General features: G+C 35.5%; 1 pseudogene; it reads right to left on the bottom strand.

Moving 5' to 3' along the window:
- LOC111152869 overlaps positions 1-6923 on the bottom strand; it is a 41152-nt pseudogene extending 34229 nt beyond the window's left edge.
- Between the last annotated feature and the right edge of the window lie 19840 nt (positions 6924-26763).

Below are 26763 nucleotides of genomic sequence, written 5' to 3'. Positions count from 1 at the left end.
AAACAATTAAAAATAAAAAGAAAAGGAATAAAGAAAAAATATTAAAAAGAAAAAAAATATATATATTAGATAAACTTGTTAAAAATGTTAAAAAAAGAAAAGGGTAAAAGTTAAAAAAAATTTAGCAGAAGAAGAATGAAAAAAAATTGAAAAAGAAAAAAAATTAAATTAACTGTAAGACTAAAGAATCATGGGGAAAAAGCCATGAGTTCTGTGCTTTGCTTTCTCCTCATCTGGAATTCCACTGCTCTCCTTGGTATTGAAACTGCATTCCTTGGTAGGTGAACTTGGTCCTGGCTGGATTTCTTGTTGATCTTCTGGGGGAGGGGCCTGTTGTAGTGATTCTCAAGTGTCTTTGCCTCAGGCAGAATTGCGCCGCCCTTACCAGGGACCGGGCTGAGTAATCCGCTCAGGTTTGCTTTCGGGAGCTTTTGTTCCCTGAGCGGCTTCTGTAGAGTTCCCGAGGATGGGAATCAAAATGGTGGCCTCCCAGTCTCTGGCCTGGAGGAGCTGAGAGCTCGGGGCCCCACTCCTCAGTGTGCCCTCAGAGAACAGCGCCCATTTACTCCCATCTCCCTGGCCTACAGCTGCGTTCTGAGCTCACCGAGCCTGCAACCGGTTCAAGGTAACCCCAAGCTGAGAGCTCACTCCTTGGCTCTGTCTCTGTAGCCGGCTTCCCCGTTCTAATACCTGCAAGCTCTGCGACACTCAGACACCCCCGATCCTTCTGTGACCCTGCGGGACCTGAGGCCACGCTGACCCCACATGGGCTTCACCCTGGTTTAGCCTCTGGAGCGATGTCCCTCAGCAGAACAGACTTTTAAAAGTCCTGCTTTTGTGCTCCGTTGCTCCGCCACTTGCCGGGAACCAGCCCCTCCCCCCGTGGTCTATCTTCCCGTCGCTTTGGATTCACTTCTCCGCCAGTCCTACCTTTCAGAAAGTGATTGATTTTCTGTTTCCAGAATTGCTGTTCTTCTCTTCAATCTCCCGTTGGATTTGTAGGTGTTTGCAATCTTTAGATAAGCTATCTAGCTGATCTATTGCTACCTGAAATAATCTCAGCCTGCTACTTCTCCGCCATCTTGACTCCTCCCCTTATCTTTAATTTTTTTAAACATAAAATAAAAGTTTGAAGATTACATGAGTTTTATAAAAATGTAAAAATAACTAAAGCATATTTTAAAAATATACTCCCAGATATATATCAGTTCTGTTTTATTAAAGACATTTGATTTATATATAAGTAACTTATATATAAATATATATAAAATTATATATCATATGTATAATAAACACATACATCCAGAATAATGATTCTGCAATTCTGCTTATGGTATTTTTTTAAATTAATGTTCAATTAAGCAATAAAAATGAACCAATTTTTCAAAATTTAATGTAGGCAATTTTATTTTTGAAAGAACTTTATCTTTGAAAATAGTTTGTGAAAATAACTATTTGCAGATCCATGGTAAAATAAAACATGTCATCATTCTATAACTATTTAATAAAATTGCATGATTTTAATTATTTTTAAAAGATTTTTTGCACTTACTTGAAAAAGAGAGAGAGAATGAGTGAGAGAGGGGGAGAAGTAAACCCCCTGCTGAGTGGGGAACCCTGACTGAGGGCTTGATCGTAAGACCCTGAGATCATGACTTGAGCTGAAAGCAGCCACTTAGCCTACTGAGCCACCAAAGTCTCCCTGCTTTTAATTATGTTAACATACTCTTTCTCATTCAAAAATGTCCTGACTTGGATGATACATTATGTAATCACAATATTCTTTTTTTTTCTTTTTTACATCAAATGTATTATTTGCTTTAAGGGTAAGGTCTGTGAATCATTAGTCTTACACAATTCACAGCCACTCACCATAGCACATACCCTCCCCAATATCCATAAGCCAGCCATCAAATCCCTTCCCCTTACCTGTTAGCAACCCTCAGTTTGTTTCCTGAGATTAAGAGTCTCATGGTTCGTCTCTCTCTCCAGTCCCATCCGTGTCATTTTTTCCCTCCCTACCTTCCATGACCCCCCTCCTGCCTCTCAAATTCCTCATATCAGAGAGATCATATAGTTTTCTTTCTCCAGTTGACTTATTTCGCTTAACATAATACCCTCTAGTTCCATCCATGTCATTGCAAATGGAAAGATTTCATTTTTGATGGCTACATAGTATTCCATTGTGTGTGTGTGTGTGTGTGTGTGTCCATCCCATCTTCTTTATCCATTCATCTGTTGATGGATACCTAGGTTCTTTCCATAGTTTGGCTATTGTGGACATTGCTGCTATAAACATTTGGGTGTGCGTGCCCTTTGGATCACTACGTTTGTATCTTTAGGCTAAATACCCAGTAGTCATCACTTCCTCCATCAGGCCTAAATTAAGAACCAAGGTACCTGATGGAATATTTGAAACAATATTTTTTCACAAAGTGTAATAATCAAACTTTGAGCACTACATAATTTTAGATAGAGAAGGAAAAACTGAGTAGAGTATCCCAGACAAAGCAAAGTTAATAAAGAAGGAGAGCAAAAATTTAGAATTAGCCTAAAAAATATTGTCAAAAAGGTGAAGGAGCATATGTGTAAAACTAAGAAAGAAGTAGTCATGAAGAAAGGCCAACTGTAAATATAGCCTCTGAGAAATAATGCAGTTGATACAAATCTAGTGGATGGATTGAAGAATAGTCTGCATAGAGCTCAAAATAAATTTAAGCATTAGAATATTGGGTTAATATCTTTCAGAGACCATTGGGAAGCTGCAAAGAGAAATATTAAGGAAAGTAAAAAATGTATGGGTGATAAAACAGAAATGTTGTGATCTCTAAATTAAGAGACCCCACACAAAAGTAAGAGTGGAAGGAAAGAGCGGTGCCTAGGTGGTTTAGTCAGTTCAGCATCTGCCTTGAGGTCACTCAGGTCATGGTCTCAGGATCCTGGGGTGGTACCAGTCAGCATTGGGTTCCCTGCTCAGTGGGGATCCTGCTTCTCCCTCTCCCTTTGCCTTTCCACCCTGCTCATGCCCCTCTCTCTCTCCCTGAAATACATAAAATTTTTTTGAAAAGAAAAGAGCAGAAAAGAAAATATTTAAGGAAATAGACTCATGGAACATTGACTCAGAATTTCTCCTAGTTAAGGAAAAGTGAATTCAGATTGAAAGGTTTCCAGTGCTGCCATACAAAACAGATTCTAAAATTTCTACATATAGACACATTATGTTAAAACTAAAGATTTAAAAGATAAAATCCTCCTGAAAGAAAAAGCCGACCAGCCATAAAGAAACAAGATACAGATTTATTTCAATTTTCTCATTAGCAATAGCTGAGTGAGTAGGAGAATAAGTAATATTTTTACAGGGCTGAAGGAAAAGAAACTCAAGTCAAGATAATGTTTTTAGCCCACACAACTGCCATTTAGAAGTGAAGACACAAAAAGAATTTAAGCATACAGAGTTTCAGAAATTTTAAACTCATATAAAGACTCTCTTGGAAAATAATCTTGGAAGAGGTAGTCCAGTAAGAAAAATAAGTCTAGCATTCTTCAAGATAAATGGATATGTGAGATATGCCAGGTGTCTAGTTTCCAACTCTATTTTATCTTGAAATACATCAAATGCAATGTCTTTCCATGACTAAAACCTGACTGACACATGGGTCAAAAAACAAAAAATTCAAAACAATAGATCCAGTTGACATAATGATGAAAAGATGAAAAATATGTTATTTTTCATAATATGAGAAAAATATTAATCTTGCAATGCTTTTTCAAAATTACTAAGCAAAGCTTTATAGAACTTGGATGAAGAAAATTATCTGTGCAGTCAAAAATATTTCTTTCCTATAATGATAGATGGAGTCAGTAAAAACTAAGCAAAAATATTTAAAAGTTAATCACCAAGGATAGCTGTAAAGATGGCCTATGATCTGTACAATAAAAAACTATCAAAGGTAATTTGTGTAAAGAGAAATTTATGAAGCACTTTAGATTTTAATGAAAACAAACCTACTACATGTCAAAATTTGACAACTAAAATCAAAACAATACTTATGGGGAAATTTATAACTGTAAATATATGTATTAAAATAAGAGTAAGAGACACCAATAACTGGGTGATCCTACTGGAATAAAAATAGAAGAAAATTTAAAAAAATAAAGGTAGACATAAGTGAATAAATACATTAAAAACATAAATAAATTAAAATTAGAGAAACTATTTTACAGATTAAAAACCAGACATTGGGGGCACCTGGGTGGCTCAGTGGATTAAGCCTCTATCTTCAGCTCAGGTCATGATCTCACAGTCCTGGGATCGAGCCCCACATCGGGCTCTCTGCTCGGCATGGAGCCTGCTTCTCCCTCTCTCTCTGCCTGCTGCTCTGCCTACTTGTGATCTCTCTCTCTCTGTCAAATAAATAAATAAAATCTTTACAACAACAACAACAACAACAAAAACAGACATTGACAAGAAATAGAGTAGGGAGAGAAAAATAAAATTATTTAGAATTACAGTATGAACTTAATCTTGTTTCTACTTTCTTATAGAAAGTATTCATGTAGAAATACATTGTCAAATATATTTTCATAAGTATGTATACATATATAATTTCAAAGACACAGCAGAGATTAAAACAAAAATAATATACAAAATTGATTAGCTATACAGTTGGAAAAAGCATAAATACATTCCAAAAGGAATATAAAATGAAAATTGACATAAGAAAAAAAAAAGAGAACACCAAAAGCTATTAACATAATTAAAATAGAAATAGAAGGTTGAAATATGCAATTATTAAGCATGAATTAATAAATATGAAGAATGATTTTGATATAATTTTTATTTTAATTCATTTATTTCTACATTTCTTAGTTGCAGAAAACAGAAATTGACCCAGCATTTAAAAGTACTTGTTATATTAAGCTTCCTTCCACGGATCAATGGAATTTATTATTTTTGGTGAAGACTGGGCTAATAAAAAGGGTAATAGCTCAGTATTTTCCCCATTCACAGCTCATTGTTTCACACTTGTTTTTATTACTTGTGGTCCACTGTGTTGATTCACCCTTATCCTGTGGTTAAGTATGACCATTTCTAAATTTGTCCTAAAATGTTTGCACAAAGGCAAATTTGTCCCACCTGGTATTTGTGGTCTTTGTTTTTCTTCCACATGATTTACCTTGTGCTTATTTTTTCTGAACTTAACCCTGTTTGTACTTGTTCCCTTCTCTAACATGTACTCATAGAGAAATGTTAGGCACAAGCCATGATAGCTCTTAGAGTTTACCCGCAGAAATATGAGATCAAATAGTCTTTATTTTTATTTTATTTATTTTTTTTTAAGATTTTATTTATTTATTTGACAGAGAGAAATCACAAGTAGGCAGAGAAGCAGGCAGAGAGAGAGGAGGAAGCAGGCTCCCTGCTGAGCAGAAAGCCCGATGTGGGCCTCGAACCCAGGACCTGGGATCATGACCTGAGCCGAAGGCAGCGGCTTAACCCACTGAGCCACCCAGGCGCCCTCAAATAGTCTTTAAATATAACTTGATTATTAACCAGCATCTCTAGGGACAATAAATATTATGCAAGATTCTCTGGTAAATGACATTTTTGTCAAACGTTAGGATCCCAAGAGAAATGTATCAAATTATGAAATTATAGAACAGTTTTAAATATGATGAATGTGTCCTGCAAGCATAGTTTCTGTACTGCTTAATTGTTCTGTTAATTGCAGCTTAAAGACTATAGTAAAGTATATGAAATTCTCTTTCCAACATTGAACACTAAATACATAAGGGATGTGGTGGTGTTGTGAACTGGCTCTTTTTTCCCCTGAAGTTCGTCCCTGTATTATTAACTTGGAATTCTCATCTTAAAATAAATACATATTTTTTGAGAATGACTATAGAAGGAGTATCTCCAGAATTTTGCTGTTCTAATGCCCATATGTGTCTTTCTTTCCCCTTCCCTTCCAGTCCCTTCCCTTCCCTTTCCTGTCTTTTCTTTTTCTTGAGACCATGCTTGTTGTTTCTAATGGATCCGTTATTTAGAACACCAACTTGTGAAGGATAAACGCCATTTGTGAGAGAAATCACAGAGTGGGGGGTAGCATTGAAGCTGAGGAACAACTTGGATTGTGGGATGAATTTCAAGTCCACAGCTTTCTGACTAACTTTGCACTGCTCTGTAATCTCCTTTCTCTCTTTCCCTGTGACAAAGACCTCACCCTCCTGGCATCTGGGTGTACTCAGCTTCTTATTCTTGAAGTAAGTATCAGTGAGATGTTTCAAGATTTTAATATTGCCAATATTGATTTTGGTGCAAGTGGCAATCACAGATTTCTGGTGTGTTCTACACAGAGGAACTCAATTGAGGGCCAGAGATCCAGTTGCAAGTAGCAAGCCACTGTTCAGCTGCTTCAGGAAAAGCACCCTCTTGCCTCTTTGGCTCCCAGTGAGGATGATCAAGATGGTGCCAGGAGTGATGCTAGCTCACAGTTTTCTCACCTTCTGACTTACAGCCCCTCCACCTCCCACCGCACCATGGCTCAACATCTTCTGAGGCTCACCTTCAGTAGGGTAATACCCAGAGATTTTCCAAAATGTAACCACTTGGGTACCACCATTCTTGTAACCAATAACCGTTTTCCTGACAGTAGCCAGAAATCTTCTCCTTTTGCTTTTCAACCTTGGTTTTAGCTGCTCAGTATTTCCTCTTGTACAAGGCCTCTGTGGAATACAAGGCCAATCAGGAATATCTTCCACTTCCTTCTGACTAGGACATGGTTTCGGCTGCCATGGGTTTTCCCCATCTTCTGCATTGTAGAGTTGAGATTACTCTTCTCCACCTTGCCACCAGCATCAGTTATCTTGGCTTCAGGTTTCTTCTTCTTAATATCTGACATCTCAACTTTTTCACTCACCATCTTGCAAGATGGAAAAGAGCTTTAGACCATGATTTTTAACTGGTCAGCACTACAGGAGTCTCTGCAAGATCTGGACTAGTGACGATTGAAGAGAGTAAACGTTTGGATGGGAGAACCCCTGCACCAAAGACCAACCTCTTTGCAGGTTGGTCTATATGTACTTTACCAGTATCTTATTAGTAAACCACCTTCAAACCCTAAAATGTATGGATTTAATTTAATTAACTTCAGTCTTTTTTTTTTTTTAAGATTTTATTTATTTATTTGACAGAGAGAGATCACAAGTAGACAGAGAGGCAAGCAGAGAGAGGGAGGGAAGCAGGCTCCCTGCCAAGCAGAGAGCCCAATGTGGGACTCGATCCCAGGACCCTGAGATCATGACCCGAGCCGAAGGCAGCGGCCTAACCCACTGAGCCACCCAGGCGCCCCTAATTAACTTCAGTCTTTATACAGAAGTACTTCACAGTGAAACAGGACACTCCATGGGTAAACATAAGTACACTTGTCATTAGATCAATCAGCACCTGCTGTTACAGATAGTTTCATGGCCAAAAAATTAATTAATTAATTAAATTTGAATATAGGATGCCTTCATCTTTCTGCACATTTCCATGCTTAGAATGTCAAGCATGAATGTGAATTCCAAAGGAAGTGCTGTTGTATATTTCTTTGCAGAGAAGCAAAAGCTGCTTTTCCCATTCCTACTATAAGCTGCTTTGAACATCATTTCCAATAAATGTGCCAATTTGTTGAATGGTGTGAGCCAAGGTCTGCTGATTTCAAAGCCAGCTGACATCACTGCAAATATTTCATTTCTGTTTTTTGCATGCAGGATCAAAATGATGAAAGCTGACTTGTTCTTATGTTCTAGAAAAGACTTAGTTTTGGGTCAAGAATCACTGACAACTCTACCAAATGTTTTCTTTCATGTTGAGTTTTCCTTTACTCACTCACTCACTCACTCACTCACTTGGAGAGCTTGAGTTCATTACTAGCAATCATTGCATTTACCTTGCTCTAGCCTGCTGGTAGTTTTGAGGACCAGAACTGTGGTATTGGAGCAAGGGACTGGCAAAGGCTATTTGGGGCTTGGAGGTCAGGACCGGTCTCCAGCTTCAGGACCGGTCTCCAGCTTTCAACCAGAACACCAAGGCAAAAGCATAGTCATGAGAATCAAGCAATTATTACGCAGAAACAAAGATATTTAAGAAAAAAATTGTAGCCCAAGTATATGAGCAACACAGACCAATGAAAATGTGTTCCTGATGAGGTGTAAGCCTACAGATAGCTGAATGCCTGTAAATCTTGGTGCCAGTCCTGGACTTTGCTTCGTCCCTGTCCAACTATGGGTCTTCATAACATTTCTGGAATGATGAATTTTCTAGAGTTTCCAATGAATACTGTGGATGTCAAAGCTATAATTCCCTTAATTAAAGGAAGCTGGAATCATTAGTTTATGCAAAAGAACACTGGAGCTTTAGAGAGCTCTGGTCCAGATGGTGACATAGGAAGATCATGAACTCATCTACTCCATGGACACACCAAATCAATACCAATTTACGGAACAATTCCTCCTGAAGAAGAAAAAAACTCTCAGGTTTTAGAAATGCAACCATCCTATAATAGGAATAAAATAGTAACTAAATAATTTAAGCTACCCTTACCGTCCCTGCCCCCCCCCAAAATCTCTGATGACCGAAGAAATACAGTCATTTTGCTTAACTACTATGTATTAATCAAAACATCAGATAATTGTAAAACCTTTGATTTGCATTTTGTCCATTGTATATGGACCTAATGTTCAGTTTTTTAACATAAAAATTGTCCCTCACCATAGTTATATTCTCAAACTTTCTGCCCTTCTTTATACCATCTTCATTCAAGACATTCAGAGAGCTCAATTCTTTCTCACCAAGTAAAGGATGACTATGTCTCTCTAACGTCATCCTCTTTCAAACTCCAATATGTTATCTCAAACCAGCTTCTATCATCTCCCACCTCAAGCTGCCTCACAGTAGAATCTTATAAATTATCCCTTTCTGACAAATTTATTATGTAAATAAAGCACATTATTTTTTTTATAATTTAGGTGACTTTTTATTGCAGTATCAAAATGGGCTTTCTTACAAGAGATTATTCTTTCCTTGACCACCTATGCGACATTACCATAAGGATATATGGGTCAGGTGATCAATTGTACACTGTGAATTCAGTGGTCTCTGCCATGGTCCATTGGTCTGATAGGTTCCTTTCTTTAAAATATAGTTATTACTTAACAATACAGTTGCTTTGGAAACATATGAAAGGGTTAAATATGCAAAAACAAAGGAAGAAAGGAAGGAAGGAAAAGGAAGGAGGGAAGGAAGGAGGGAGGAGGGAGGGTTAAAAGGAAGGAAGGAAGGTACAAGAGAGGGAGAAAAAGAGGGAGGGAGAGAAGGAATTGCCTGAACTTTTCATGCTATCTGTCTGCTTTCGAACTGGCTAGCAGTAGAGAAGATAAACAGTTGAAGAAACAGAAAACTGAAGTTGAAAAGAAAGAGAAAATGTCCTTTTTTCCTATTTTTGCTTACAGGTTGCAGAATTAGAAGATAAATAGAAGGTACTTTAAAAATGATCTAAGATACATGGATTTGGGTTTTGGTCTCCAGACACACTAGTCATTAGTGACTCCTATCTCAGAATTTCTCAAAAATACTCCTAAACTGTGACAACCAAAAATGTTTTCAGATTTTGCCAAATATCTTATGAGGAACAAAACCGTCCTCCATGGGAAATACTGCTTCATGTGAAGGCAAATCATCCCATTGTACAGATGAGCACTTTGCCATCCAGGTTGCACCTAAAGTACTTAAAATACATATATGATCATGCTTAAAATCCAACTTCATAGATTTTCATGTAATTGCTCTATGTTGCAGTCTGGAAGGAGGTATTAGGTAACTTTAAAATTCTAAAATGTCTTGCATACAGCCAGGGTTTAAAACCCTGGCTTGGAGACAGTTTGGCTGTCCCTAATACAAGACCTTGGGCTAATGAAGAGACCGTATTTCTGTACTCTAAAATCCCTTGTAATTTTGGAGCATTATATTCACAGCACATGTTTCATTCTCATGAATTTATGCATTGAATATCTTATGTCAGCACAAAATAAATCACTGAAATCTATAAAAGTCTCCAAAATATCAGACATTCAGTATATTTTGCATGGAAGGATATCTTGAATTAAATTTACTGATGTATTAACTATTAAGTAAAATTGTCTATATGGAACAAAACTTTCCTTACTACTTATGCAGGACCTCACTTTATCTTGTGTTAAGCCAAGGCAAGAAGCCAACTTCCTAACACATGTTTAAAGGTGCAGTTGGGTGGATGAACAATACCTTTGAATATATGGAGCTGCCAATTTATTTTTTGTCTAAAAAACTCCAACTGCATTTCTTTGACAAATGTTCAAACCACTGTTTAAAAAGCCATAAAAATAAATAAGCACAAATCTCAAAGGCTATTTATTTCATACCCAAATATCTTAAAAATAATCATATGAAATCAACATGATTTGTGAATTTAGTGAATTCACATGTTGAATTTCTCTATTTTATTGGATAAAAATTTGACCTGACCCTATTTTTTATCTAGTGACCCTAAATTTTGGGACTACATGTATTGATACTTTGTTTCCAACATATTTTCATCTTCTGCTCTTATTCTTCTCTGAAGTTCTTTGTTTTCCTATTGCTTCTTATTTGGATGATCAACCAACACTTATAAACAGCTAAAGACCTCAAACTTCCTAGAATATCAAAAATTTTAAGAGATATTTCAAAAAACTGACAATGTTTAAGTGCATTGTCAATCTTGTGGAAACAATGATGTTTATTTAATGAAGATGCCTTTAACTGTAATAAGTTTTGGTGTCATTAATAAAAATGAGTGCCTTTTAAAGTATAATACACATTTTGAAAACCTTTAGTGTTCTTTTTATGTTAAATAATCTGAACATTAACAATGAGAGTACCCAGTCCAGACGTTTAAAACCTAACATTAGTGTTCCTGATGATTTCATTGAAATCATACTCAGGCTACTGCCATAGAAGTGCTAAATTAATGGTATTGAACCAAGTAATTGATTACAGAGTATGTATATGTATATATTTTTAAGATTTTATTCATTTATTTGACAGAGAGAGAGATCACAAGTAGGCAGAGAGGCAGGCAGAGAGAGAAGGGGAAGCAGGCTCCCTGCTGAGCAGAGAGCCAGATGCGGGGCTCCAACCCAGGCACCTGAGATCATGACCTGAGCTGAAGGCAGAGGCTCAACCCACTGAGCCACCCAGGAGCCCCTGTATATATTCTTTTTTTAAAATATTTTATTTATTTATTTGACAAACAAAGATCAGAAGTAGGCAAAGAGGCAGGCAGAGAGAGAGGGGGAAACAGGCTCCCCGCTGAGCAGGGAGCCTGATGTGGGGCTCGATCCCAGGACCCTGAGATCATGACCTGAGCTGAAGGCAGAGGCTTAATCCACTGAGCCACCCAGGTGCCCCATGTATATATTCTTAATATTTGCATATTTGCAAGCACCACTGTAATAACACATGTGAGATTCTATCAGATCTTTATCATCTTCATTTATCATGAAGATTAATTTCAGTCAAAAGTTTATTTATCAAGGGCACCTGGGTGGCTCAGTGGGTTAAGCCGCTGCCTTCGGCTCAGGTCATGATCTCAGGGTCTTGGGATCGAGTCCCGCATCAGGCTCTCTGCTCAGCAGGGAGCCTGCTTCCCTTTCTCTCTCTCTTTCTCTGCCTGCCTCTCCGTCTACTTGTGATCTCTCTCTGTCAAATAAATAAATAAAATCTTAAAAAAAATTTAAAAAAATGTTTATTTATCAAAAAAAAATCAAGAGTTTGAAGTCCACATATGGTTGATAGAAATTACATACAGGTCTTAAATATAAATAAAAATATATCAATGTTATAAAATGTTCAAAAGTGGAAAGTCTGTCAGTTGTTATTGATAATAAAAAAGTTTATAAAACTTCATTGAAAATTCTTGTCCATTTTGATCATCCATTTTCTCAATTCCAGTAATATTGTTAACATGAAATGCACAACTTAAATCTTTTTTCATTATTTTATTTTTATAGTGTTACATTAGTTTCAGGTGTACAATAAAGTTATTCAACAATTCCATATGTCACTTAGTGCTCGTCAGGAGAAGCACACTCCTTAGTCCCCATCACCTGTTTAACCCAACCCTCCCCACTCCCCTTCCCTCTGGTTAAATCTTTTTTTCTCTTAAATTTGTACTAAAATATACTTTAGTTAATGTAGTGTAATGTTTGCTATTGTTTTATAGTTTCAGTATGAAGTCCCACAGAAGGGGATGAATATCCTGACTTCTTGAACTTTGGAAATTTGAACTGATATGCAATCTTAAAAAGAAAAAGTAAGAAGAAATCAACTCTAATTTTGAAGATCTACTAAGCTATATTAAGTATAATTATATTAGTTCTTATGTTTTGTTACTTATGTAATGTAATATATGTTGTCTTCTTGTTAATATTTATTTTCTGGTATAAACAAAGCAAGTATAATTTGGTTTCAATAATTTCAGTTAATTTTACAATGTTAATTATTGTGTGAATGTGGAGGTTAATCATATATGCAAATGATTCTCTTTTAACATGTTGTTCCTTCCCATGTGTAGTGGAAATAATATTCCACATGTGAAAACCTAATATGATACGAACAAAATCTTGATTCTGGGCACTAGTAGTAACTTCAGCAATGATACTAGTGTGGGCAGGCAGCAATAATCGAGCTTCTACTGCAGGTGTGGAATATCCAACATTCCATCATAACTATTTCTGTCACAAAGCCTCTGCCCCTTTCACATTCCCTTTGGCTCAGTCAGAAATTATCTTCTTACAATATCCAAAATATGATATATGGACACAGTCTTCAGAATTTTAATTCTGGCTAATTAACTTTTGTGAATTAATGGAATTTTGGAAAACTACTCACTATTGTCCTTTCGCACATTAATTTTCCTAAGAAACTAGTAGCCATGACTTCAGGAATGATTCTGTCCCTTACCACTTTAGTCAACACGACTGTGCTTCTCTGGGAAGGAGTTCTTTCTTACGGATGGTTGCTCTAAAAGTGAAAATGGAAGCAAAATTGTTATTTTACCTTCCTAAACAATTTTGTTCATTAGCACATTCAATGAGTAGCTGTATGGTACATCATACATTCTAGGCTTTATATCAGTGAATACAAGTTCATGAAACTTACAGTCTGAGTCTCTCCTGTGTAGCACCCCTACTCTGTATTTTATTTAATGTATTTATTTATTTTTAAAGATTTTATTTATTTATTTGACAGAGAGAGAGAGCTCAAGCAGTGGGAGCAGGAGAGGGAGAAGCATGTTCCCCACTGAGCAGGGAGCCTGATGTGGGGCTCAATTCCAGGACCCTGGGATCATGACCTGCACTGAAAGCAGATGCTTAACTGACTGAGCTACCCAGGTGCCACACTACTTTGTGTTTTAGACTCAATATTCATATCAGCAGTTACTGGTTGTGGCCCAAATTTAACTTTCTGTGATTTGTTGAGAGATACATATATTTTTACTTTTTAAACATGTCACTGTTGAGATGGAGTTTTTCACCTAAATATGATTCTGCAAATGCACGAATAATTGATTTGTGATTGAAATCATTCTTTACATCTGAAAGTTTGAGTATCAGTATTATGATACTTATTGGTGAGAAACTAAAAGCTATCCCTTGGAGTTTCAGGAACAAAACAAAAATAGCCCCTCTCACCACTCCTTTTCAACACTGTATGGGAAGATCAGGAACAAAGCAAAAATGTCCCCTCTTGCCACTCCCTTTCAACACCGTGTGGGAAGTCCTAGTTAATACAGTGAGATAAGAAAATGACAAACAGGTTATACGGATTGGATAGGAATAAATCAACTGTCTTTGTTTGTAGATGATATGATCATCTATGTAGAAAATCTGAAAGAATCTACAAGAAATCTTAGAACTAATGAATGATTATTGCAAGTGTTTAGGAAAAAAAGTTAATAAACAAAAATCAATTGCTTTTCTATATGCCAGCAGTGAACAAGTGGAATTTGAGATTAGAAAAACACAATACCATTTTTATTACCATCCTTCGAAATGACACACTTAGTTATAAATCTAACAAAATAACTAAAAGATCTATATGAAGAAAGCTACAAACTCTGATGGACAGAATCAAAGAACAAATGAGCAGATGAAGGGATATTTCATGTTCCTAAATAAGAAGACTCAATAGTTTCAAATGTCACTTCTTAACTTAATTATACATTTAATGCAATTTTAATCAATATCCCAGCAAGTTATTTTACTGCCATTGACACACTGATTCTAAAGCTTATATAGAGGCAAAAGATCTAAAACAGCCAGTACAATATTGAAGGAGAAAAACAAAGTTGGAAGACTGATATTACTCTACTTCAAAACTTATTATAAAGCCACAGTAGGGGCATCTGGGTGGCTCAGTGGGTTAAAGCCTCTGCCTTCGGCTCAGGTCACGATCCCAGGGTTCTGGGATCGAGCCCCATATCAGGCTCTCTGCTTTGCGGGGGGTCTGCTTCCTCCTCTCTCTCTGCCTGCCTCTCTGCATGCTTGTGATCTCTCTCTCTGTGTCAAATAAATAAATAAAATCTTAAAAAAATAAAGCCACAGTAATCAAAAAGCATAGTATCTGTGAAAGAAAAGGAAATAGATCAATGGAACAGAATAGAGAGCCCAGAAATAGAATAACATACATGTAGTCAACTGACCTTTAACAAAAGCAAAGGAAATACAATAGAGCAAAGGTAGTCCTTTCAACAGATGGTGCTGGAACAACTGGACATCCAAAGAAAAGGAGAAAGAAAGAAGAAAAGAAAGAAAGAAAGAGGAAGGAAGGAAGGAAGGAAGGAGGGAAGGAGAGGGAGAGAAGAGGAGGGAGGGAGGGAGGAAGGAAAGAAGGAAGGAATGAATAAATGAATGGAGAAAGGGAAGAAGGAAACAAGGAAGGAAGGAAAGGGAGAGAAGGAAAGAAATTAAGAGAAAATAAAAAAGAATAATGAACACAGACCATACCCTTCACCAAAATTAACTCCCAAAGAACCAGACTTAAATGTAAAATGCAAAACTATAAAATTCCTAGAATATAATATAAGAGAAAACCTAGGTAAGCTTGGGTATGGCGACAACTTTTTAGATATGACACCAAAGTCATGATGCTTAAACTAGTGAACAAGCTATACTCTATTGTAAAGTTAAAAACTTAACAGATATCTCACCAAAAAAGATATACTAATTGCAAATAAGCATATGAAAAGATGTTTTACATCATATGTCATTGTTGGCATTAAAACAATGGTGAGCTAGTATTCTACACCTATTAGAATAGCCAGAATCTGGACCACTGACAATATCAAGTGCTATGAAGATTTGGAGCAATGGGAATGCTCATTTAATGCTGGTGGAATGCAAAATGGCACTCCCACCCTGAAAGACAGTTTGGCAATTTCTTTTAAAACTAAACATACTCTTACCATATGATTAACAACCATTTTCTTGTATATTCACCCAAAGAAGTTGAAAACTTGTGTCCCCACAAATAACTGAACAGATGTTTAGAGCAGCTTTATTCATAATTACCAAAATTTGGAAGCAACCACAATGTCCTTTAGTAGATCAGTGGACTGATAAACTGTGGTATATCCAGACTACAGAATTTTATTCAACACTAGAAAGAGAGAGAAAAGGAAGGAAGGGCAGAAGGAAGGGAGGGAGGGAAAGACAGACAATGAAAAGAAAAGAGAAGACAAAGGGGCTACATACCATATAATTTCAACTACATAACATTTTAGAAAAGGCAAGACTATGAAAATAGTAAAAAGATCAATGATCAATGATGGCCAGTTGTTAAATGGAAGAAGGTCTGAGAGGTGGAGCATAGGGATTGTTAGGGTAGTGAAAAAACTATATGATACCATAAATATGATAGAATATACAACATGAAGGGTGAATGGTAATATAAACTATGGACTTTGGGTGATTATAATGTGTCAGTATAGGTTCATCATTTGTAACAAACGTACTACTCTGGTGGGGAATATGGATCCTGGGGAAAGTTATGTGTGTTTGGGGGCAAGGGATACATAGGAAACTATGTACCTTCCCCTCAGTTTTGTTGCGATTCTTAAATAGCTCTTAAAAAAAAATCTTTCTTTTAAAAAGTTATTATTTCTTGTCCTGTTGCTATAATAACCCCTGAAATGACCCACAATTTTTTTTTTTTTAGAATTATAGCTTTAAAATTTTAGGCTATTTAAAAAACGGTGACATCAAATAAGTATTTGTTCAATAGTTACCTATTTAAAAGATAATTTAAATAATTAGGTAATAAAAAATATGGTGGAAATTAATATTAACTATAAATATTTGTATAAAATCATACTTTAAATAATATATTCCTTCACTTACCATAAACCTGTTAAGCAAAGAGGGTGCAATATCCCTATTTAGAGTTTCTTATTTTCCCTTTTTCCTTTAGCCTTCATTGTTTTAAGTGAAACAAACTTCAATCATTGCATTAATTTTTTTTTAATTTTCTGCATCTTAAAATGGCAGTGAATTTTGTCTGCTTTGTCTCTCAGTCACCTAGGCCACTGCATATAGTGAGCTGTCAATATTTATTTTTAAAGTAAAGAATATATGAAGGAAAGAAGGAATATAGATGAGAGAATATAGGTAAAAGGAAGGAAGGAAGGAAGAGAGGGAAAGAGGAAGGGGGGAATAAAGGAAGGGAGGGAGGGAGAGAAGGAGAGAGAAAGAAAAGAAGAAAGAAAGAAAAAGAGAGAGAGGAAGGAAGAGGGAGAAAAGAAAGAAAAGAAAGAAAAGAAAAGAAAAGAGGAAAGAAGAAATGGTCTTGCCCAGTGCCAGGCATATCTGTCAGTGTTATGAATTGATATAATTTAATTAAATGGTTTTAACATCAGCCTGAAATAAAGAGATCTTGTCCGTGATCACCTTTATTTTCCCCCCACTTGCCCCAAGACCTGTGTGCTCCTGGAGTCAATGATCACCTTTAAAGTGCACCTTCCAAAAATAAATAAATAAATAAAGTGCACCTCCTTCATTTGTAGAGAGGGCAGTCAGGTACCACATACCAACAATTTTCATCCAAGGTATTACAAGTCAAAGTTATGTCACAAGAGGTTTGCTGTCATTAATATTTATAGTATCTAAGCATGCAAAAATTATTTTAAAAATAAATTAGAGCAGATTAAAAATTCCTCTCTAACATGTACTATTCTCATTCATGTGCTAACCTATTTTCCAGAAAGAAAGGAGGGGGGAAGCACCATACATAATATGGTGTTCATCTGTGAGTGATCCTTGTACACATGAAGTCCCTTCATGTATGTAGTTGTGGAAATAGAAAGTGAGAACTACTGATGCTTCTCCCCCTATGTAGTCTTCCAGAGAGGATAGAATAGGAGTTCTATATGACTCCTAGAGTGTACAATGCAGAACAGAAAGGAAAATGTGGGAAAAAGTGGCCAATGGAACATGAATTGGCGAGAGTCCACAGAAGATTTCCATAACTTCATTCGGTCCTGAAATGAAAAGACAGAAATTCACTTTTAAAATGATTTCCAACATCAGCTTAAGATTTTCATATAAAATCATGTGTAGAACAAATAAGGAGATGCTCGGGATATTGTTATAAGACAAATACCTTGAACAATGAGAGGAAATTAACTAGGGCCAGCCTTAATTTGCCAAACTTAGGAATCTTTTGATTTGTACTTTATATTCAAGAAAATGTTATTCTTATTTATACAAAAGAAAGTACAGCAGGAGGTTAGGCAAACAGTTTTGAACATTTGGTATATAACGTGTGTGTGTTTATATATGCAAGAAACGTACAGATGGTATAGAATGTGGTTAGAAAAGTTTAAACAAAATGTATTTCCAGTTTGCATTAGAATAAAATATTAGTAAGAGATTTTCATAAAACCAAATGAGAAAAGTATTTTTAATGTTTATGATTAAAATATTTTAAGAACATTTTAGAAGTCATGTAGTCACATTTTCCAGAAAGCATTAAGATTTGTAAATATTAAGTATTCCCAAAATATTATATTTAAAGAAAATAAAGTGCAATTTGTAATTAACTTCAGTTGTGAGAAACAGAAAATCCAAATGGCAATACTTACACAAGACAAAAATTTATTTCACTCATACAAAAATCAGATCTACAGTTTGGAAGATTAGGAGTGAGATGGTTCTTGCCAGTCTCAAGGAGCCAAAGACCTTTTTCTCTTTCTCTTTCTTTTCTTTTTTTTTTTAACCAGCCATTTTTAACATGTAGCTTCCATATCATGGTCCAATATAATATCCTGAGCTCTCATTCTCCAGTCTACATTCCAGCCAACAGAAAGGAGAGGCCAACACAAGAGAATATACCCCAACTTTTAAGGACATCATGTGTACCAATTGGAAATCATATGTACCAATTCCTAAACCCTAACAATTCCTATTGCAAGGGAAGCTGAAGCATGCATGTTCTTATTCTGAGAAGTTATGTTCCCATCGAAATACCAAGCCAACCACTATATACAAGGAAGAATGCCTACTTGATTACAATTTGCAGCTTTTGAAATACATTCTAAATGGCCCCAAAGTCACAAGTTGAAAGTGCAGCCATTTCCTGCCTCGAAGCAAAATTAGAATTCTCCACCATCATTCTATTTTGCATTGCAACAAATATGTTAACTTCCATGTTAGACAGCCAAATGCACACTTAAACAAAAAGTTTTATATGTGCATCAAAAACAATAGCTTATAGAATTTTTTATAAAACTTTTTTATTTTGAAATTTTAAATTCAAGGAAAGTTTTCAAAAACAGTGTACAAAGTTCCCATCTCCTCCTCACCTAGTTTCCCCCAGAAGTTATTATCTTATAGTACATGGCACAGTGGTCACAATTAAAAACTCACATTGATAGGTTATTATGAAATAAGTGCATACTTTATTTGTAGTTCACTAGTTTTCCCATTGAAATCTTTATATATATATATTTTTTATTTATCTATCTATAAATATATATCTATTTTATATATTAATATATTATATTATTAACATAATATATAATTATTAATATAATATATTTATAGTTATAGAAATATATGATATAAGCATATATAATGTAAATATATATATGTATGTATATGTATGTTCTAGGATCTAATCCAGGATATCACATTGCATTTAGTGTCATACCTCCTTAGTCTCCTCTGGTCTGTGACAGTTGCTCGGTCTTTCCTTGTTTTCATGACCTTGACAATTGGAGGAGTTCTGGTCCGGTATTTTGCAGAACTTCCCTTAATTTGGTTTTCTCTGAAAAGAAGACTGGGCTATGAATTTTGGGAAGAATGCTACAGAGATGAAATAACTTTCTGATCACATCATATTTAAGACTATATGCCTTAAAATGTTTTAAAAAAAATTCCTCCCCAAAATGGTCTCATTGAAAATATTTCCTGTCTGGTTTAATTAAATATCTTAATAATATAAGAATGGCCTTGAAATGCATAACACAGAAAGTCAGTTTTAATCCTGGTATACAATCCAGATTTTTTTTTTAAAGACTTTGTTTATTTAACAGAGACAGACACAATGAGAGAGGGAACACACGCATGGAGAGTGGAAGAGGAAGAAGCAGGCTTCTGGCCAAACAAGGAACCCAATGCGGGGCTTAATCCCAGGACCCTCAGACCATGACCTGACCTGAGCCAAAGGCAGACACTTAAGTGACTAAGCCACTCAGGCATCCCCATAATTCAGATTTTTAACAAAGTTTTATTTAATAGAATTCTTTTTTAGGGATTTTTTTTATATAACAAAAAAGACAAAAATTAAATTGTATGATATTGTCCAGAATAATGTACTACCAAAACGGTTTAAAGAGCTCATTACAGTAACTAGATTAAATATTTCTCCTATAATTTTTATTTCTGATAATTCTCTTAGTAAAAAAGGTTTGCACAAACAGTAAACACTATGTAATTAGTCAAAATCTGCTCAAATTATGATGTATTCTATATTAAAGCATTCAACTTATCTATAATATCCTCCTCCTCATTATCATCTTCATCATTATGTAATTGTAATTCTCCTCATCTTAACACCATAAATTAAAAAATGTTATCAGGTGATAACTAGAGATTCAGGTAGACAGTGCCTTGACTAATTGCTTTTTGTCTGGATTTTTCCCAGAAATATATAAACTTATGTAGTAATTACTATAGGCTCCATAAATTTGCAGAAAATCAATGAAGGATCATAGTTTTACTTGGTCTCTCTAAAGTGGGCAATTTTAAGGTGACAGCTGGACAGAAGGTGCAATGTCTCATGTACTCTGGGAGATGAACAAAGACAGGCTGTGATCCTGACACACAGGATGAGCAATTCTCATTCCCAACCAGAACTTGAGTCAAAATAACTCCTGTTTCTAAATTATAAGGGTTGTTATCTGAATTACTCTGAATACTCTTCTTCACTATGTTGTTACTAACGTTCATTTGACTGATTATCTTCATAATTATACTTCATAAGTATACTTCATAAGTAAAAAGTATATTTTCATTATCAATCATTTAACATATTATTCAACCTTAATAAGTTGATACCTTTTATATTTAAGAAGTATAGTGAATAAATTTAGATTGAGTGCTTATGCTGCATTATAGGTCATTTGTTGAGATTACTGCATAAAAGTCAGTTTTTTACATTAATATTAAAATCTAGTATAATCCATATTTAAGAAAGGAAATATCAGGAGACTTAAAGGTTGAGCAGAGTTATGACCATGTTTTCTTGATCTAAAAACTTTGCCTTCTTTTATTATTAGTCCTTAATAACTTAAAAAGAAAGAAAATTATACATACAAGAAGAAAATCACAGGGTCTACAGAAAAGTTCATTCATATAGTATTATTTTATATATGACCAAACACCTTTATGCTTTGAAACAAGATACATTTTTATCAGGCGCCTGGGTGGCTCAGTGGTTAAAGCCTCTGCCTTCGGCTCAGGTCATGATCTCAGGGTCCTGGGATCAAGTCCCGCATCGGGCTCTCTGCTCAGCAGGGAGCCTGTCTCCTCCTCCTGTCTCTCTCTGCCTGCCTCTCTGCCTTGTGATCTGTCAAATAAATTAAAAAAAAATCTTAAAAAAAAAAAAGACACATTTTTATCTGTTATCTTTAAACTTCTTTAAAAATACACTACTCATCGTTCATCTTTATAACATATTGATTTCTTTAAATATCATTATGTTTTCTAAATATAACTATTATAGGATGTGAGGCAAGTGATGATAGCCATTTTGGTGCTTACCAAAACACAGACTTGTGTGGAGTTAGCCTAGCAGAATACTAGTAGCCCCCTGTCTTCTTTTATGTTCACAGAATAATAAAATATTTGGATATCCAATCTCTCTTGGCTTTAGGAAACATGTAATTAATATATAAATTTTAATATAAATATGATGCACAATATTCTTCGGAATTTAATAAGCCTTTAAAAAAACATGACGAATCATTTAAAACAGAATGAGAATAGTCACAGGACAAATGAAGCCCTATGGATTGCAAACATTCAGCTATTCCTCAGGCACTCCTTGAAAGCCTCTGCTTGATCTTGTACTGTGTATCTGCATGAATCTGCCCATCTTCTCATGACAACATGTAGTTAGTTAGTTCTTCTGGGTGCTTTATATGAATACTGATTTTCTTCTTCATACATGGGAGGTGAAGATAATTAAGGAATCTTGACATGTAGACTTTAAGAACAGAAATCTATTTATAGCGACACAGTGTATCTCTCCTTCCCCAATGGGAAGAATACCATCAAGTTGCCACATCACCAGGGAGTTGACCCCCTGCTGGTATTCTTCAGGCTTCCTTTACTCAGTTCTCCAGTAAGCTTGGGTTTATTCACATGGATTCTGGCTTTCTGGAGCAGCAAGGGGTGAAGGAGCAATATGCAATCACTTTTCAAGTCTCTGTATCACATTTTTTTTCCCTGTCCCTTGGCTAAAGGAAGTCACTTGGCCAAGCCCAGATTCAAGGGGTAAAAATAAACTTTATCTTTTCATGAGGAAAGAGCAAAGCTATATTCTGATGGGGACTGCATGCAAGGATTGGAATAATTGGTGGTCATTTTCAGAGTCTACCACATACCCCAGTCCTAATTCCAATAGGTCTTAATCTCATTAAAAGTAGGATATGATAATTACATTCGCTACAAACTATCACTTATGTTGGTCCCTGGGTCAAATATGAAGTGGGACTGAGAAAGTTTCTTTTTTTTTTTTTTTTATCATTTTTTTAAAATTTATTTTCAGCATAACAGTATTCATTGTTTTTGTACCACACCTAGGGCTCCATGCAATTGGTGCCCTCTCTAATACCCACCACCTGGTTCCCCCAACCTCCCACCCCCCCACCTCTTCAAACCCTTCAGATTGTTTTTCAGAGCCCAACTGCCTGGCAGATGATGTATGCACTAATGCATAGAGGAAGATTAGCTCTTAATATTTGGGTTTTCAACTTAATTAAGTAGCTAAAATAGTAAACTATTTCTTCCTTTATAAATAATAAAAAAAAATCTAATATAACATTTCTTCCACTGGGTTGTTAGGTTCTTGTCTCTGCCACTGTTTTAAAAATGGCAAAGATGTATTTTGAAGCTTTAGCTTTGGTAAAGACAAGAATCTTGCTTGGCACAACTAGACTAAAATATCCCACCCAAATTTTCCAAAATTAGAAGGACTTCAGAGTTTCCATAACTTTGGATGCCAAAAGGCTAACCATGAGAACCACAGGAATTTTCACAGTAATGACAACATGCTTGATGCAGAGTTTCATACTTAGTAGTTCAAAATTTCATTTTGTAAGGTGTTTTGAAAATGCATTTTTCCATAGGAAGCAAACATCAAATATCTTTCTCCTAGACAAAGCAATGATGTTCACAGCATAATTATATTTTAAGAAATAAAGCTCTTTTCTTAAAAGTATAAAACTTTCAAAAATAATGTGTCTTTTTTCTTTTGAGTCCTTCTTTTAAAAATATATCACACTACGCAAGTCTCCAGAGAATGAGTCAACAAGTTTAAGCTAGTGTAAAGTATTTTAGGCAACCCAACACACATGTGGTGTGGTGGTAAAAATACCAAAGTTTCTGTGCACTGCCTTCTTGACACAAATAGACCCCAAAATGGATTGTGGACAGGTCAGAGCAAAAATAAAGCAGTCTCAAAGCTGCAGATGTATGATTAAGGAGGTTGTACTGTAAATTTAATCTCCTTTCTACAAGTCTCTAGGAGTCCGTAAACATGTTTACTTGATGTAAAAATAGATGAGTTGGCCTCTGGCAGCCATAACACCTAAATGTAGACCTAACAGCCAGTGCATGGTTCCTTTCCATTGGAGACAAGCAGACCAACCAACCCAGCTGAACTGATGACAAGTGTAAAGGACATGGATTGCATATGAGAAAGGAGAAGATAAATGCTAACTATATGGGAGGAGAGATGGGAGGCAAAATTAAAATCTGGGCTCTGGAGTCAAAGCAATGGTATCTAAATCTTAGTTGGGCCCCTTGTCATCTGTAAGAAAAGGGTACTCACTCCTATCCTCAATAACTTCACTAATTCATTGATTTACCAGTTATTCCTCCACAAGAATGAAAAACTAAGTGAACCTTGTCCTTTTCCTTACCTAAGGCATAATGTGTTTCATTAGAATTTTTATAAATACGTTTTTTAAGGTAATTTGTAATTGTTAAATGTATTTTTAGGGTAATTTGTAATTTTTAAAAAAGGTATTAAAAGTTTTTTAAAAATTGTATAAAGGGAAGAGATCATGAGACTTAAAATTTTTTTAGAGCTTTGAGTATCAAGAAAAACTGAATTATATAGAATTAATTTTTCTAATATGATGAACTACATATTTTATTTTATTTTTATTCTCTTTTATTGAGATATGATTGACATGTAACATATTAGTTTCAGGTGTACAAGATAATGATTAGACATTTGTATATATTGTGAAATGACCACCACATTAAATCTAGTTAACATCCATCACCATACAAAGTTACAAACTTTTTTCTTGTGATAAGAACTTTGAAGCTGTGCTCTCTCAGCACAAAAAAGTTTCAAATATATAATACAGTATTATTTATGATAGCATGTTATACATAACATTCCCAGGACTTATTTATTTTATAACTGAAAGGTACTGCATATTTTATATGATCAAATTAATAAAATCCTACCAATTTTCCAAGTTAAGCAATGTGTCATACTCACAAAGAAAAAGGTCTTACCTGAGTGACTTTTCAATGGTTTCCCATTCTTCACTCAACATAGCACTTAATCTTGATTTCAAATAGTAGTTGATTGTTATATTTGTTATTTTAAAGGGAAGTTGAGATAGAGAAGGAGATGAGGATGGATATAGGAAAGGAAGGAGATGTAGAGAAGGAACGGAGTTTGAGGCCAGGTACAGGTCAACACGGAGATAGGGATACAGGGCAAAGCCAACAGAAATATAAATATTGTTATAGATATGACACTTCTAAACACATAAGGATATGTTATTAAAAATGCTTAATAACATAAGAGAACCTGGACAGCTGAAAATTTTCTATGTTGCACTCACATGCTCTCATCTCCCTCAAGGCTGTTCCTCCCCTGACCTCTTGCTAAATTCAAACCGTGAACGAATGGTTGCTAAGTCTTAAGAGTATTTTAAGGGACCCTTTTTAAAAAGATTTTATTTATTATTTATTTGACAGACAGAGAGACCACAAGTAGGCAGAGAGGCAGACAGAGAGAGAAAAGGGGAAGCAGACTCCTCCACTGAGCACAGAGCCCGATGCGGGGCTTGATTCCAGGACCCTGAGATCATGACCTGAGCCAAAGGCAGAGGCTTTAATCCACTGAGCCACCCAGGCGCCCCAAGAGACCATTTTTGAGCAAATATTCCCAAAGCAGGCGAAGTTCAGCTGACTCCTCTTGCTAATTCTCTATGAAATCCCTGCCCTCTTCCTCCCACTGAGAACACTCTTGCAAGGTTGCTCTCAAACCTCAGGCTTCTAAATCAAGGCTTAGGTCTTTTTGCACTCTTGTTGATTTTCCTCCACAGTATCTAGGCTTACTATGCTATATTATTATATTTATTATAATATAATTCTTATTAGTAGCATTTCTTATCAAAGTAATGATAATATTTTCAGCTTTTTGTCTAATATGTCTTTGAATTCTGTTTTTTCCAGATGATATATCTCATAATTATCAATTTCTATATCCAATTTTCTTTACCTAACTACTTGACCTTGTAAATCATTCCATTACAGAGAAACCACTTGTAACAGTGCTGATAAAAAAAAAAAGTACAGAGAATTATTGGTTGAATGTCAATAAACACAGAGTCTGAATAAGCATGTTTTGAGTGGATGAATGATTTCATTCACCAAAACACAGATTCAAAAAGTGTTTCAGTTCCAAGTGGCTATGGCTATGTAATATATCGTTACATTGTGTGGACAGAAAGAAATACATTATGACCTCTACCAAAATACCTACAGTTGCCCATGAGTTGCTGGGAAAGTCCCAGTTTCTGCTGCACAAGAACAGATCAATTATCCTAAATTTAACATGAAGAAATTACTGCTGAGATAATTAGAATGTCAAAGAGCCTTCACTGCAGAAGAAAACCTCCCTTTATGATTTATTCTTGCATCGGATTATCACACCTCCTTGGTAAAATCCATAGCCTGGGTTTTTACTATCTAATATTTTTATACTTCCTTATGTATGAATTTTATCTCACTGGAGATTTGTATATGGAAAATGGACATTGTAAATCCTCAAAGGTATATGGCATGTTCAAAGAACAAAGTGACAAGTGAGAGCATGATGTGGCCACGGGCTTGTCCTTTCCTCCACTCAGTGTCTCCCTGCTTGGCCCACCAGAAGTAATAAACAGAAACTTCTGTCCTTCAGTATAAACATAATTGAGCCATTTAAAAATTTGACTTAAGGGACGCCTGGGTGGCTCAGTTGGTTAAGCAGCTGCCTTCTGCTCAGGTCATGATCCCAGCGTCCTGGGATCGAGTCCCGCATCAGGCTCCTTGCTCATCAGGGAGCCTGCTTCTCCCTCTGCCTCTGCCTGCCATTCTGTCTGCCTGTGCTTGCTCTCTCTCCCTCTCTCTCTCTGACAAATAAATAAATAAAATCTTAAAAAAAAAAAATCTTAAAAATTTAACTTAAAAGCTGCACTTCCCTGTTCACTTACTCGTTCAAGTTATCAATAAATCAAGTCATAATCCACTAAAAGCGTCTAAGCTATTAAATGCTTTTAGGTTTACTTTTCAAAGAACTCGTGTTTTATTCAGATTCTGAGAAAAAAGTTTCATATTTGCTTCATCAGTGGATAAACTATTCCTCTTCTCTCACAAAGTATTTCATTTAAACTTCAGAAAGAATTTTCAAAGTATAACAAAGATAAGCCAGCCAGAGGGCGGTTTTTATGTTACATCTGTAACACAACACATTGCTAAAGATTGATTTCAACAGCATAGCTCATCTTTGTCTTAAAAAAAAAAAAGAATTGAAACTCTGGACTTTTTCAGAGGAAAGAGGCATTTCACCTCAACAAACTAGGAGGTAAAAAAGAAGCAAATTATTGTTATTTATTAAAGGAAACTTAA

This window comes from Enhydra lutris, unplaced genomic scaffold (assembly GCF_002288905.1).
Source record: "Enhydra lutris kenyoni isolate GAN:26980312 unplaced genomic scaffold, ASM228890v2 scaffoldscaffold3, whole genome shotgun sequence".
Taxonomy (NCBI): Eukaryota; Metazoa; Chordata; class Mammalia; order Carnivora; family Mustelidae; genus Enhydra; species Enhydra lutris.
The sequence above is the reverse complement of the archived record's forward strand: the minus strand, read 5'-3'. Positions and strand labels throughout refer to the sequence as shown.